The sequence below is a fragment of the Ambystoma mexicanum genome, chromosome 3q, assembly GCF_040938575.1.
Source record: "Ambystoma mexicanum isolate Mex_15411 chromosome 3q, UKY_AmexF1_1, whole genome shotgun sequence".
In the NCBI taxonomy this organism is placed as follows: domain Eukaryota; kingdom Metazoa; phylum Chordata; class Amphibia; order Caudata; family Ambystomatidae; genus Ambystoma; species Ambystoma mexicanum.
This window is the reverse complement of record NC_090926.1, coordinates 1,286,121,675-1,286,134,219: the sequence shown is the minus strand read 5'-3', so window position 1 is coordinate 1,286,134,219 and position 12,545 is coordinate 1,286,121,675.

The window sequence follows — 12,545 nt, the reverse complement described above, 5'->3', positions numbered from 1 at the left end:
CCCCCCTCACTTCTGCTGCAGAGACAGCACTGGGAGCTGCCCTGTCACTGGGGTCAGAGAGCTCTCACCTCTGCTTCAGAGACAGCACTGTGAGCTTCCCTTTGTTGGGGTCATAGACCCCACACCTATGCTTCAGAGACAGCACTGGGAGCTGTCCTATCACTGGGGTCCGAGACCCCTCACCTCTGCTGCAGGGACAGCACTGGGAGCTGCCCTGTCACTGGGATCAGAGAGCCCTCACCTCTGCTTCAGAGACAGCACTGGGAGCTGCCCTGTCACTGGGGTCGAGAGCCCTCACCTCTGCTACAGAGACAGCACTGGGAGCTGCCCTGTCACTGGGGTCCGAGAGCCCTCACCTCGCTGCAGAGACAGCACTGGAAGCTGCCCTGTCACTGGGGTCAGAGACCCCCCTGACCTCTGCTGCAGACACAGCACTGGGAGCTGCCCTTTCACTGGGGTCAGAGAGCCCTCGCCTTAGCCTCAGAGACAGCACTTGGAGCTTCCCTTCATTGGGATCATAGACCCCCCACCTCTGCTTCAGAGACAGCACTGGCAGCTGTCCTGTCACTGGTTTCAGAGACCCCCCCTCACCTTTGCTGCAGAGACAGCACTGGGCGCTGCCCCATCACTGGGGTCAGAGCGCCCTCGCCTCTGTATCAGACACAGCACTGGGAGCTGCCCTGTCGCTGGGGTCAGAGAGCCCTAACCTCTGCTTCAGAGACAGCACTGAGAGCTTCCCTTCATTGGGGTCATAGACCCCCACTTCTGCTTCAGAGACAGCACTGGGAGCTGTCCTATCACTGGTGTCAGATACCCCCAACACCTCTGCTGCAGGGACAGCACTGGGAGCTGCCCTGTCACTGGGGTCGGTGAGCCCTCACCTCTGCTTCAGAGACAGCACTGGGAGCTGCCCTATCACTGGTGTCAGATACCCCCAACACCTCTGCTGCAGAGACAGCACTGGGAGCTGCCCTGTCACTGGGGTTGATGAGCCCTCACCTCTGCTTCAGAGACAGCACTGGGAACTGCCCTGTCACTGGGGTCAGAGAGCCCCCACCTCTGCTTCAGAGACAGCACTGAGGCTGCCCTGTCACTGGGGGTCAGAGACCCTCACCTCTGCTTCAGAGACAGCACTGGGAGCTGCCCTGTCACTGGGGCCAGAGAGCCCCCTCGCCTCTGCTCCAGAGACAGCACTGGGAGCTGCCCTGTCACTGGGGTCAGAGAGCCATCACCCCTGCTTCAGAGACAGCACTGGGAGCTGCCCTGTCACTGGGGTCAGAGATCCTCACCACTGCTTCAGAGACAGCACTGGGAGCTTCCCTTTATTTGGGTCATAGACCCCCCACCTCTGCTTCGGAGACAGCACTGGGAGCTTCCCTGTCACTGGTGTCAGAGACCCCCCTCACCTCTGCTGCAGGGACAGCACTGGGAGCTGCCCTGTCGCTGTGGTCAGAAAACCATCATCTCTGCTTTATAGACAACACTGGGAGCTGCCCTGTCACTGGGGTCAGATAACTCTCACCTCTGCAATAGGGACAGCACTGGGAGCTGCCCTGTCACTGGGGTCCGAGAGCCCTCACCTCGCTGCAGAGACAGCACTGGAAGCTGCCCTGTCACTGGGGTCCGAGACCTCTCACCTCTGCTGCAGAGACAGCACTGGGAGGAGCCCTGTCGCTGGGGTCAGAGAGCCCTCACCTCTGATTCAGAGACAGCACTGGGAGCTTCCCTTCATTGGGGTCATAGACCCCCCCACCTCTGCTGCAGAGACAGCCCTGAGAGCTGCCCTGTCACTGGGGTCAGAGACCCCCCTCACCTCTGCTGCAGACACAGCACTGGGAGCTGCCCTTTCACTGGGGTCAGAGAGCCCTCGCCTTTGCCTCAGACACAGCACTTGGAGCTTCCCTTCATTGGGGTCATAGACCCCCCACCTCTGCTTCAGAGACAGCACTGGCAGCTGTCCTGTCACTTGTGTCAGAGACCCCCCTCACCTTTGCTGCAGAGACAGCACTGGGCGCTGCCCCATCACTGGGGTCAGAGAGGCCTCGCCTCTGCATCAGACACAGCACTGGGAGCTGCCCTGTCGCTGGGGTCAGAGAGCCCTAACCTAGGCTTCAGAGACAGCACTGAGAGCTTCCCTTCATTGGGGTCATAGACCCCCCACTTCTGCTTCAGAGACAGCACTGGGAGCTGCCATATCACTGGTGTCAGATACCCCCAACACCTCTGCTGCAGAGACAGCACTGGGAGCTGCCCTGTCACTGGGGTCGGTGAGCCCTCACCTCTGCTTCAGAGACAGCACTGGGAGCTGCCCTGTCGCTGTGGTCAGAAAACCCTCATCTCTGCTTTATAGACAGCACTGGGAGCTGCCCTGTCACTGGGGTCAGAGAGCCCTCGCCTCTGCTTCAGAGACAGCACTGGGAGTAGTGCTGTCACTGGGATCAGAGACCCCTCACCTCTGCTAAAGAGACAGCACTGGGAGCTGCCCTGTCACTGGGGTCGATGAGCCCTCACCTCTGCTCCAGTGACAGCACTGGAAGCTGCCCTGTTACTGGGGTCAGAGAGCCCCCACCTCTGCTTCAGAGACAGCACTGAGGCTGCCCTGTCACTGGGGGTCAGAGACCCTAACCTCTGCTTCAGAGACAGCACTGGGAGCTGCCCTGTCACTGGGGCCAGAGAGCCCCCACCTCTGCTTCAGAGCAGCACTGGGAGCTGCCCTGTCACTGGGGTCAGAGAGCCCTCACCTCTGCTTCAGAGATAGCACTGGGAGCTTCCCTTCATTCGGGTCAGAGAGCTCTCACCTCTGCTTCAGAGACAGCACTGGGAGCTGCACTGTCACTGGGACCATAGAGCTCTCACTTCCGCTTCAGAGACAGCGCTGGGTGCTGCCCTGTCACTGGGGTCAGAGAGCCCCCTCGCCTCTGCTCCAGAGACAGCACTGGGAGCTGCCCTGTCACTGGGGTCAGAAAGCCATCACCCCTGCTTCAGAGACAGCACTGGGAGCTGCCCTGTCACTGGGGTCAGAGACCCTCACCTCTGCTTCAGAGACAGCACTGGGAGCTTCCCTTTATTTGGGTCATAGACCCCCCACCTCTGCTTCAGAGACAGCACTGGGAGCTTCCCTGTCACTGGTGTCAGAGACCCCCCTCACCTCTGCTGCAGGGACAGCACTGGGAGCTGCCCTGTCACTGGGGTCAGATAACTCTCACCTCTGCAATAGGGACAGCACTGGGAGCTGCCCTGTCACTGGGGTCCGAGAGCCCTCACCTCGCTGCAGAGACAGCACTGGAAGCTGCCCTGTCACTGGGGTCCGAGACCTCTCACCTCTGCTGCAGAGACAGCACTGGGAGGAGCCCTGTCGCTGGGGTCAGAGAGCCCTCACCTCTGATTCAGAGACAGCACTGGGAGCTTCCCTTCATTGGGGTCATAGACCCCCCCACCTCTGCTGCAGAGACAGCCCTGAGAGCTGCCCTGTCACTGGGGTCAGAGACCCCCCTCACCTCTGCTGCAGACACAGCACTGGGAGCTGCCCTTTCACTGGGGTCAGAGAGCCCTCGCCTTTGCCTCAGAGACAGCACTTGGAGCTTCCCTTCATTGGGGTCATAGACCCCCCACCTCTGCTTCAGAGACAGCACTGGCAGCTGTCCTGTCACTTGTGTCAGAGACCCCCCCTCACCTTTGCTGCAGAGACAGCACTGGGCGCTGCCCCATCACTGGGGTCAGAGAGGCCTCGCCTCTGCATCAGACACAGCACTGGGAGCTGCCCTGTCGCTGGGGTCAGAGAGCCCTAACCTAGGCTTCAGAGACAGCACTGAGAGCTTCCCTTCATTGGGGTCATAGACCCCCCACTTCTGCTTCAGAGACAGCACTGGGAGCTGCCATATCACTGGTGTCAGATACCCCCAACACCTCTGCTGCAGAGAGAGCACTGGGAGCTGCCCTGTCACTGGGGTCGGTGAGCCCTCACCTCTGCTTCAGAGACAGCACTGGGAGCTGCCCTGTCGCTGTGGTCAGAAAACCCTCATCTCTGCTTTATAGACAGCACTGGGAGCTGCCCTGTCACTGGGGTCAGAGAGCCCTCGCCTCTGCTTCAGAGACAGCACTGGGAGTAGTGCTGTCACTGGGATCAGAGACCCCTCACCTCTGCTACAGAGACAGCACTGGGAGCTGCCCTGTCACTGGGGTCGATGAGCCCTCACCTCTGCTTCAGCGACAGCACTGGGAGCTGCCCTGTCACTGGGGTCAGAGAGCCCCCACCTCTGCTTCAGAGACAGCACTGAGGCTGCCCTGTCACTGGGGGTCAGAGACCCTCACCTCTGCTTCAGAGACAGCACTGGGAGCTGCCCTGTCACTGGGGCCAGAGAGCCCCCACCTCTGCTTCAGAGCAGCACTGGGAGCTGCCCTGTCACTGGGGTCAGAGAGCCCTCACCTCTGCTTCAGAGATAGCACTGGGAGCTTCCCTTCATTCGGGTCAGAGACCCCTCAGCTCTGCTTCAGAGACAGCAGTGGGGACTACCCTGTCACTGGGGTCAGAGAACCCTCATCTCTGCTTTATAGACAACACTGGGAGCTGCCCTGTCACTGGGCTCAGAGAGCCCTCACCTCTGTTGCAGAGACAGCACTGAGATCTGCCCTGTCACTGGGGTCAGAGACCCCCCTCACCTCTGCTGCAGAGACAGCACTGAGAGCTGCCCTGTCACTGGGGTTAGCGACCCCCCTCACCTCTGCTGTAGAGACAGCACTGGGAGCTGCCCTGTCACTGGGGTTAGGGACCACCCACCTCTGCTTCAGAGACAGCACTGGGAGCTGCCCTGTCACTGGGGTCATAGAGCCCTCACCTTTGCTTCAGAGACAGCACTGGGAGCTGCGCTGTCACTGGGGTTAGATAACCCCCACCTCTGCTTCAGAGACAGCACTGGGAGCTGCCCTGTCACTGGGGTCAGAGAGCCCTAACCTCTGCTTCATAGACAGCACTGGGAGTTGCCCTGTCACTGGGGTCCGAGAGCCCTCACCTCTGCAGAGACAGCACTGGGAGCTGTCCTGTCACTGGGATCCGAGACCCCTCACCTCTGCTGCAGAGACAGCACTGGGAGCTGCCCTGTCACTGGGGTCAGAGACCCCTCACCTCTGCTTCAAAGACAGCACTGGGATCTGCCCTGTCACTGGGGTCAGAGACCCCTCTCACTTCTGCTGCAGAGACAACATTGGTAGCTGCCCTGTCACTGGGGTCCGAAAGCCATCACCTCTGCTGCAGAGACAGCACTGGGAGCTGCTCTGTCACTGGGGTCAGAGAGCCCTCACCTCTGCTTCAGACACAGCACTGGGAGCTGCCCTGTCACTGGGGTCAGAGACCCCCTCACTTCTGCTTCAGAGACAACATTGGTAGCTGCCCTGTCACTGGGGTCCGAAAGCCATCACCTCTGCTGCAGAGACAGCACTGGGAGCTGCCCTCTCACTGGGGTTAGAGAGCCCTCACCTCTGCTTCAGAGACAGCACTGGGAGCTTCCCTTCATTGGGGTCATAGACCCCCCACCTCTGCTTCAGAGACAGCACGGGGGCTGCCCTGTCACTGAGGACTGAGGGCCCTCGCCTCCGCTTCAGAGACAGCACAGGGAGTTGCCCTGTCACTGGGGTGAGATACCCCTCACCTCTGCTTCAGAGACAGCAATGGGAGCTGCCCTGTCGCTGGGGTCAGAGAACCCTCATCTCTGCTTAATAGACAGCACTGGGAGCTGACTGTCACTGGGGTCAGAGAGCCCCCACCTCTGCTTCAGAGACAGCACTGGGAGCTGCCTGTCACTGGGGTCAGAGACTCTCACCTCTGCTACAGAGACAGCACTGGGAGCTGCCCTGTCACTGGGGTCAGAGAGCCCTCACCTCTGCTGCAGGGACAGCGCTGGGAGCGGTCCTGTCACTGGGGTCCGAGACCCCTCACCTCTGCTGCAGAGACAGCACTGGGAGCTGCCCTGTCACTGGGGTCAGAGAGCCCTCGCCTCTCCTTCAGACACAGCACTGGGAGATGCCCTGTCGCTGGGGTCAGCGAGCCCTCACCTCTGATTCAGAGACAGCGCTGGGAGCTTCCCTTTATTGGGGTCATATACCCCCCACCACTGCTTCAGAGACAGCACTGGGAGCTGCCCTGTCACTGGGGTCAGAGACCCCCCTCACCTCTGCTGCAGAGACAGCACTGGGGACTGCCCTGTCACTGGGGACAGAGGGCCCTCGCCTCTGCTTCAGAGACAGCACTGGGAGTTGCCCTGTCACTGGGGTCAGATACCCCTCACCTATGCTACAGAGCCAGCACTGGGAGCTGCCCTGTCACTGGGGTCAGTGAGCCCTCACCTCTGCTTCAGAGAGAGCACTGGGAGCTGCCCTGTCGCTGTGGTCAGAGAACCCTCATCTCTGCTTTATAGACAGCACTGGGAGCTGCCCTGTCAATGGGGTCGGTGAGCCCCCACCTCTGCTTCAGAGACAGCACGGGGAGCTGCCCTGTCACTGGGGTCAGAGACCCTCACCTCTGCTGCAGAGACAGCACTGGGAGCTGCCCTGACACTGGGGACAGAGAGCCCTCACCTCTGCTGCAGGGACAGCGCTGGGAGCTGTCCTGTCACTGGGGTCCGAGACCCCTCACCTCTGCTGCAGAGACAGCACTGGGAGCTGCCCTGTCACTGGAGTCCGAGAGCCCTCACCTCTGCTGCAGAGACAGCTCTGGAAGCTGCCCTGTCACTGGGGTCCGAGACCCCTAACCTCTGTTGCAGAGACAGCACTGGGAGGTGCCCTGTCACTGGGGTCAGAGAGCCCTCACCTCTGATTCAGAGACAGCACTGGGAGATTCCCTTCATTGGGGTCATAGACCCCCCACCTCTGCTTCAGAGACAGCACTGGGAGCTGCCCTGTCACTGGGGTTAGAGACCCCCCTCACCTCTGCTGCAGAGACAGCACTGGGAGTTGCCCTGTATCTGGGGTCAGATACCCCTCACCTCTGCTACAGAGCCAGCTCTGGGAGCTGCCCTGTCACTGGGGTCAGTGAGCCCTCACCTCTGCTTCAGAGGCAGCACTGGGAGCTGCCCTGTCGCTGTGGTCAGAGAACCCTCATCTCTGCTTTATAGACAGCACTGGGAGCTGCCCTGTCACTGGGGGTCAGAGAGCCCTCGCCTCTGCTTCAGAGACAGCACTGGGATTTGCCCTGTCACTGGGGTCAGAGACCCCTCACCTCTGCTACAGAGACAGCACTGGGAGCTGCCCTGTCAATGGGGTCGGTGAGCCCCCACCTCTGCTTCAGAGACAGCACTGGGAGCTGCCCTGTCACTGGGGTCAGAGACCCTCACCTCTGCTGCAGAGACAGCACTGGGAGCTGCCCTGACACTGGGGCCAGAGAGCCCACACCTCTGCTTAAGAGACAGCACTGGGAACTGCCCTGTCACTGGGGTCAGAGAGCCCTCACCTCTGCTGCAGGGATAGTGCTGGGAGCTGCCCTGTCACTGGAGTCCGAGAGCCCTCACCTCTGCTGCAGAGACAGCTCTGGAAGCTGCCCTGTCACTGGCGTCAGAGAGCCCTCGCCTCTGCTTCAGACACAGCACTGGGAGATTCCCTTCATTGGGGTCATAGACCCCCCACCTCTGCTTCAGAGACATCACTGGGAGCTGCCCTGTCACTGGGGTTAGAGACCCCCCCCACCTCTGCTGCAGAGACAGCACTGAGAGCTGCCCTGTCACTGGGGTTAGAGACCCCCGTCACCTCTGCTGCAGAGGCAGCACTGGGAGCTGCCCTCCCTCACCTCTGCTGCTAGTGGCCCCCCTCACCTCTGCTGCAGAGGCAGCACTGGGAGCTGCCCTGTCACTGGAGTTAGAGGCGCCCGTCACCTCTGCTGCAGAGAGAGCACTGGGAGCTGCCCTGTCACTGGGGTTAGAGGCCCGCCTCACATCTGCTGCAGAGACAGCACTGGGAGCTGCCCTGTCACTGGGGTTAGAGACCCCCCTCACCTCTGCTTCAGAGACAGCACTGGGAGCTGCCCTGTCACTAGGGTTAGAGACCCCCCACCTCTGCTTCAGAGACAGCACTGGGAGCTGACCTGTCACTGGGGTCATCGAGCCCTCACCTCTGCTGCAGAGACAGCTCTGGGAGCTTCCCTGTCAACGGGGGTTACAGACCCCCCACCTCTGCTTCAGAGACAGCACTGGGAGCTGCCCTGTCACTGGGGTCTGAAAGCCCTCACCTCTGCTGCAGAGACAGCACTGGGAGCTTCTCTGTCACTGGGGTTAGAGACCCCCCACCTCTGCTTCAGAGACAGCACTGGGAGCTGCCCTGTCACTGGGGTTAGAGACCCCCCTCACCTCTGCTTCAGAGACAACACTGTGAGCTGCCCTGTCACTGGGGTTAGAAACCCCCCTCACCTCCGCTGTAGAGACTGCACTGAGAGATGCCCTGTCACTGGGGTTAGAGACCCCCCTCACCTCTGCTGTAGATACAGCACTGGGAGCTGCCCTGTCACTGGGGTTAGAGACCCCCCACCTCTGCTTCAGAGACAGCACTGGGAGCTGCCCTGTCACTGGGGTCATAGAGCCCTCACCTTTGCTTCAGAGACAGCACTGGGAGCTGCGCTGTCACTGGGGTTAGAGACCCCCCACCTCTGCTTCAGAGACAGCACTGGGAGCTGCCCTGTCACTGGGGTCAGAGAGCCCTAACCTCTGCTTCATAGACAGCACTGGGAGTTGCCCTGTCACTGGGGTCCGAGAGCCCTCACCTCTGCTGCAGAGACAGCACTGGGAGCTGTCCTGTCACTGGGGTCCGAGACCCCTCACCTCTGCTGCAGAAACAGCACTGGGTGCTGCCCTGTCACTGGGGTCAGAGACCCCTCACCTCTGCTTCAAAGACAGCATTGGGAGCTGCCCTGTCACTAGGGTCGGAGACCCCCCTCACTTCTGCTGCAGAGACAACATTGGTAGCTACCCTGTCACTGGGGTCCGAAAGCCATCACCTCTGCTGCAGAGACAGCACTGGAAGCTGCCCTGTCACTGGGGTCCGAGACCACTCACCTCTGCTGCAGAGACAGCACTGGGAGCTGCCCTGTCACTGGGGTCAGAGAGCCCTCACCTCTGCTTCAGAGACAGCACTGGGAGCTGCCCTGTCACTGGGGTCAGAGAGCCCTCACCTCTGATTCAGAGACAGCAATGGGAGCTTCCCTTCATTGGGGTCATAGACCCCCCCACCTCTGCTTCAGAGACAGAACTGGGAGCTGCCCTGTCACTGGGGTCAGAGACCCCCCTCACCTCTACTTCAGAGACAGCACTGAGAGCTGCCCTGTCACTGTGGTCAGAGACCCCCCTCACCTCTGCTGCAGAGACAGCACTGGGAGCTCCCCTTCATTGGGGTCCTAGACCCCCCACCTCTGCTTCAGAGACAGCACTGGGGGCTGCCCTGTCACTGGGGACAGAGGGCCCTCGCCTCTGCTTCAGAGACATCGCTGGGAGCTGTCCTGTCACTGGGGTCCGATACCCCTCACCTCTGCTTCAGAGACAGAACTGGGAGCTGCCCTGTCGCTGGGGTCAGAGAACCCTCATCTCTGCTTTATAGACAGCACTGGGAGCTGACTGTCACTGGGGTCAGAGAGCCCCCACCTCTGCTTCAGAGACAGCACTGGGAGCTGCCCTGTCACTGGGGTCAGAGACTTTCACCTCTGCTTCAGAGACAGCACTGGGAGCTGCCCTGTCACTGGGGTCAGAGAGCCCTCACCTCTGCTTCAGAGACAGCACTGGGAGCTTCCCTTCATTGGGGTCATAGACCCCCCACCTCTGCTTCAGAGACAGCACTGGGGGCTGCCCTGTCACTGGGGACAGATGGCCCTCGCCTCTGCTTCAGAGACAGCACTGGGAGTTGCCCTGTCACTGGGGTCAGATACCCCTCACCTCTGCTTCAGAGACAGCACTGGGAGCTGCCCTGTCGCAGGGGTCAGAGAACCCTCATCTCTGCTTTATAGACAGCACTGGGAGCTGACTGTCACTGGGGTCAGAGAGCCCCCACCTCTGCTTCAGAGACAGCACTGGGAGCTGCCCTGTTACTGGGGTCAGAGACTCTCACCTCTGCTTCAGAGACAGCACTGGGAGCTGCCCTGTCACTGGGGTCAGAGAGCCCTTACCTCTGCTGCAGGGACAGCGCTGGGAGCTGTCCTGTCACTGGGGTCCGAGACCCCTCACCTCTGCTGCAGAGACAGCACTGGGAGCTGCCCTGTAACTGGGGTCGGGAGCCCTCACCTCTGCTGCAGAGACAGCACTGGGAGCTGCCCTGTCACTGGAGTCCGAGAGCCCTCACCTCTGCTGCAGAGACAGCTCTGGAAGCTGCCCTGTCACTGGGGTCCGAGACCCCTCACCTCTGTTGCAGAGACAGCACTGGGAGGTGCCCTGTCACTGGGGTCAGAGAGCCCTCGCCTCTGCTTCAGACACAGCACTGGGAGATGCCCTGTCGCTGGGGTCAGGGAGCCCTCACCTCTGATTCAGAGACAGCACTGGGAGCTTCCCTTTATTGGGGTCATATACCCCGCACCTCTGCTTCAGAGACAGCACTGGGAGCTGCCCTGTCACTGGGGTCAGAGACCCCCCTCACCTCTGCTGCAGAGACAGCACTGGGGGCTGCCCTGTCACTGGGAACAGAGGGCCCTCGCCTCTGCTTCAGAGACAGCACTGGGAGTTGCCCTGTCACTGGGGTCAGATACCCCTCACCTCTCCTACAGAGCCAGCACTGGGAGCTGCCCTGTCACTGGGGTCAGTGAGCCCTCACCTCTGCTTCAGAGACAGCACTGGGAGCTGCCCTGTCGCTGTGGTCAGAATACCCTCATCTCTGCTTTATAGACAGCACTGGGAGCTGCCCTGTCAATGGGGGTCAGAGAACCCTCGCCTCTGCTTCAGAGACAGCACTGGGATTTGCCCTGTCACTGGGGTCAGAGAGACTTCACCTCTGCTTCAGAGACAGCACTGGGAGCTGCCCTGTCACTGGGGTCAGAGAGGCCTCACCTCTGCTACAGAGACAGCACTGGGAGCTGCCCTGTCAATGGGGTCGGTGAGCCCTCACCTCTGATTCAGAGACAGCACTGGGAGCTGCCCTGTCGCTGGGATCAGAGAACCCTCATCCCTGCTTTATAGACAGCACTGGGAGCTGACTGTCACTGGGGTCAGAGAGCCCCCACCTCTGCTTCAGAGACAGCACTGGGAGCCACCCTGTCACTGGGGTCAGAGACTCTCACATCTGCTTCAGAGACAGCACTGGGAGCTGCCCTGTCACTGGGGTCAGAGAGCCCTCACCTCTGCTGCAGGGACAGCGCTGGGAGCTGTCCTGTCACTGGGGTCCGAGACCCACACCTATGCTGCAGAGACAGCGCTGGGAGCTGCCCTGTCACTGGGGTCAGAGAGCCCTCACCTCTGCTTCAGACACAGGACTGGGAGCTGCCCTGTCACTGGGGCCGAGAGCTTTCACCTCTGTTGCAGAGACAGCACTGGGAGGTGCCCTGTCACTGGGGTCAGAGAGCCCTCGCCACTGCTTCAGACACAGCACTGGGAGATGCCCTGTCGCTGGGGTCAGAGAGCCCTCACCTCTTATTCAGAGACAGAACTGGGAGCTTCCCTTCATTGGGGTCATAGACCCCCCACCTCTGCTTCAAAGACAGCACTGGGAGCTGCCCTGTCACTGGGGTCAGAGACCCCCCTCACCTCTGCTGCAGAGACAGCACTGAGATATGCCCTGTCACTGGGGTCAGAGACCCCCCTCACTTCTGCTGCAGAGACAGCACTGGGAGCTGCCCTGTCACTGGGGTCAGAGAGCTCTCACCTCTGCTTCAGAGACAGCACTGTGAGCTTCCCTTTGTTGGGGTCATAGACCCCACACCTATGCTTCAGAGACAGCACTGGGAGCTGTCCTATCACTGGGGTCCGAGACCCCTCACCTCTGCTGCAGGGACAGCACTGGGAGCTGCCCTGTCACTGGGATCAGAGAGCCCTCACCTCTGCTTCAGAGACAGCACTGGGAGCTGCCCTGTCACTGGGGTCGAGAGCCCTCACCTCTGCTACAGAGACAGCACTGGGAGCTGCCCTGTCACTGGGGTCCGAGAGCCCTCACCTCGCTGCAGAGACAGCACTGGAAGCTGCCCTGTCACTGGGGTCAGAGACCCCCCTGACCTCTGCTGCAGACACAGCACTGGGAGCTGCCCTTTCACTGGGGTCAGAGAGCCCTCGCCTTAGCCTCAGAGACAGCACTTGGAGCTTCCCTTCATTGGGATCATAGACCCCCCACCTCTGCTTCAGAGACAGCACTGGCAGCTGTCCTGTCACTGGTTTCAGAGACCCCCCCTCACCTTTGCTGCAGAGACAGCACTGGGCGCTGCCCCATCACTGGGGTCAGAGCGCCCTCGCCTCTGTATCAGACACAGCACTGGGAGCTGCCCTGTCGCTGGGGTCAGAGAGCCCTAACCTCTGCTTCAGAGACAGCACTGAGAGCTTCCCTTCATTGGGGTCATAGACCCCCACTTCTGCTTCAGAGACAGCACTGGGAGCTGTCCTATC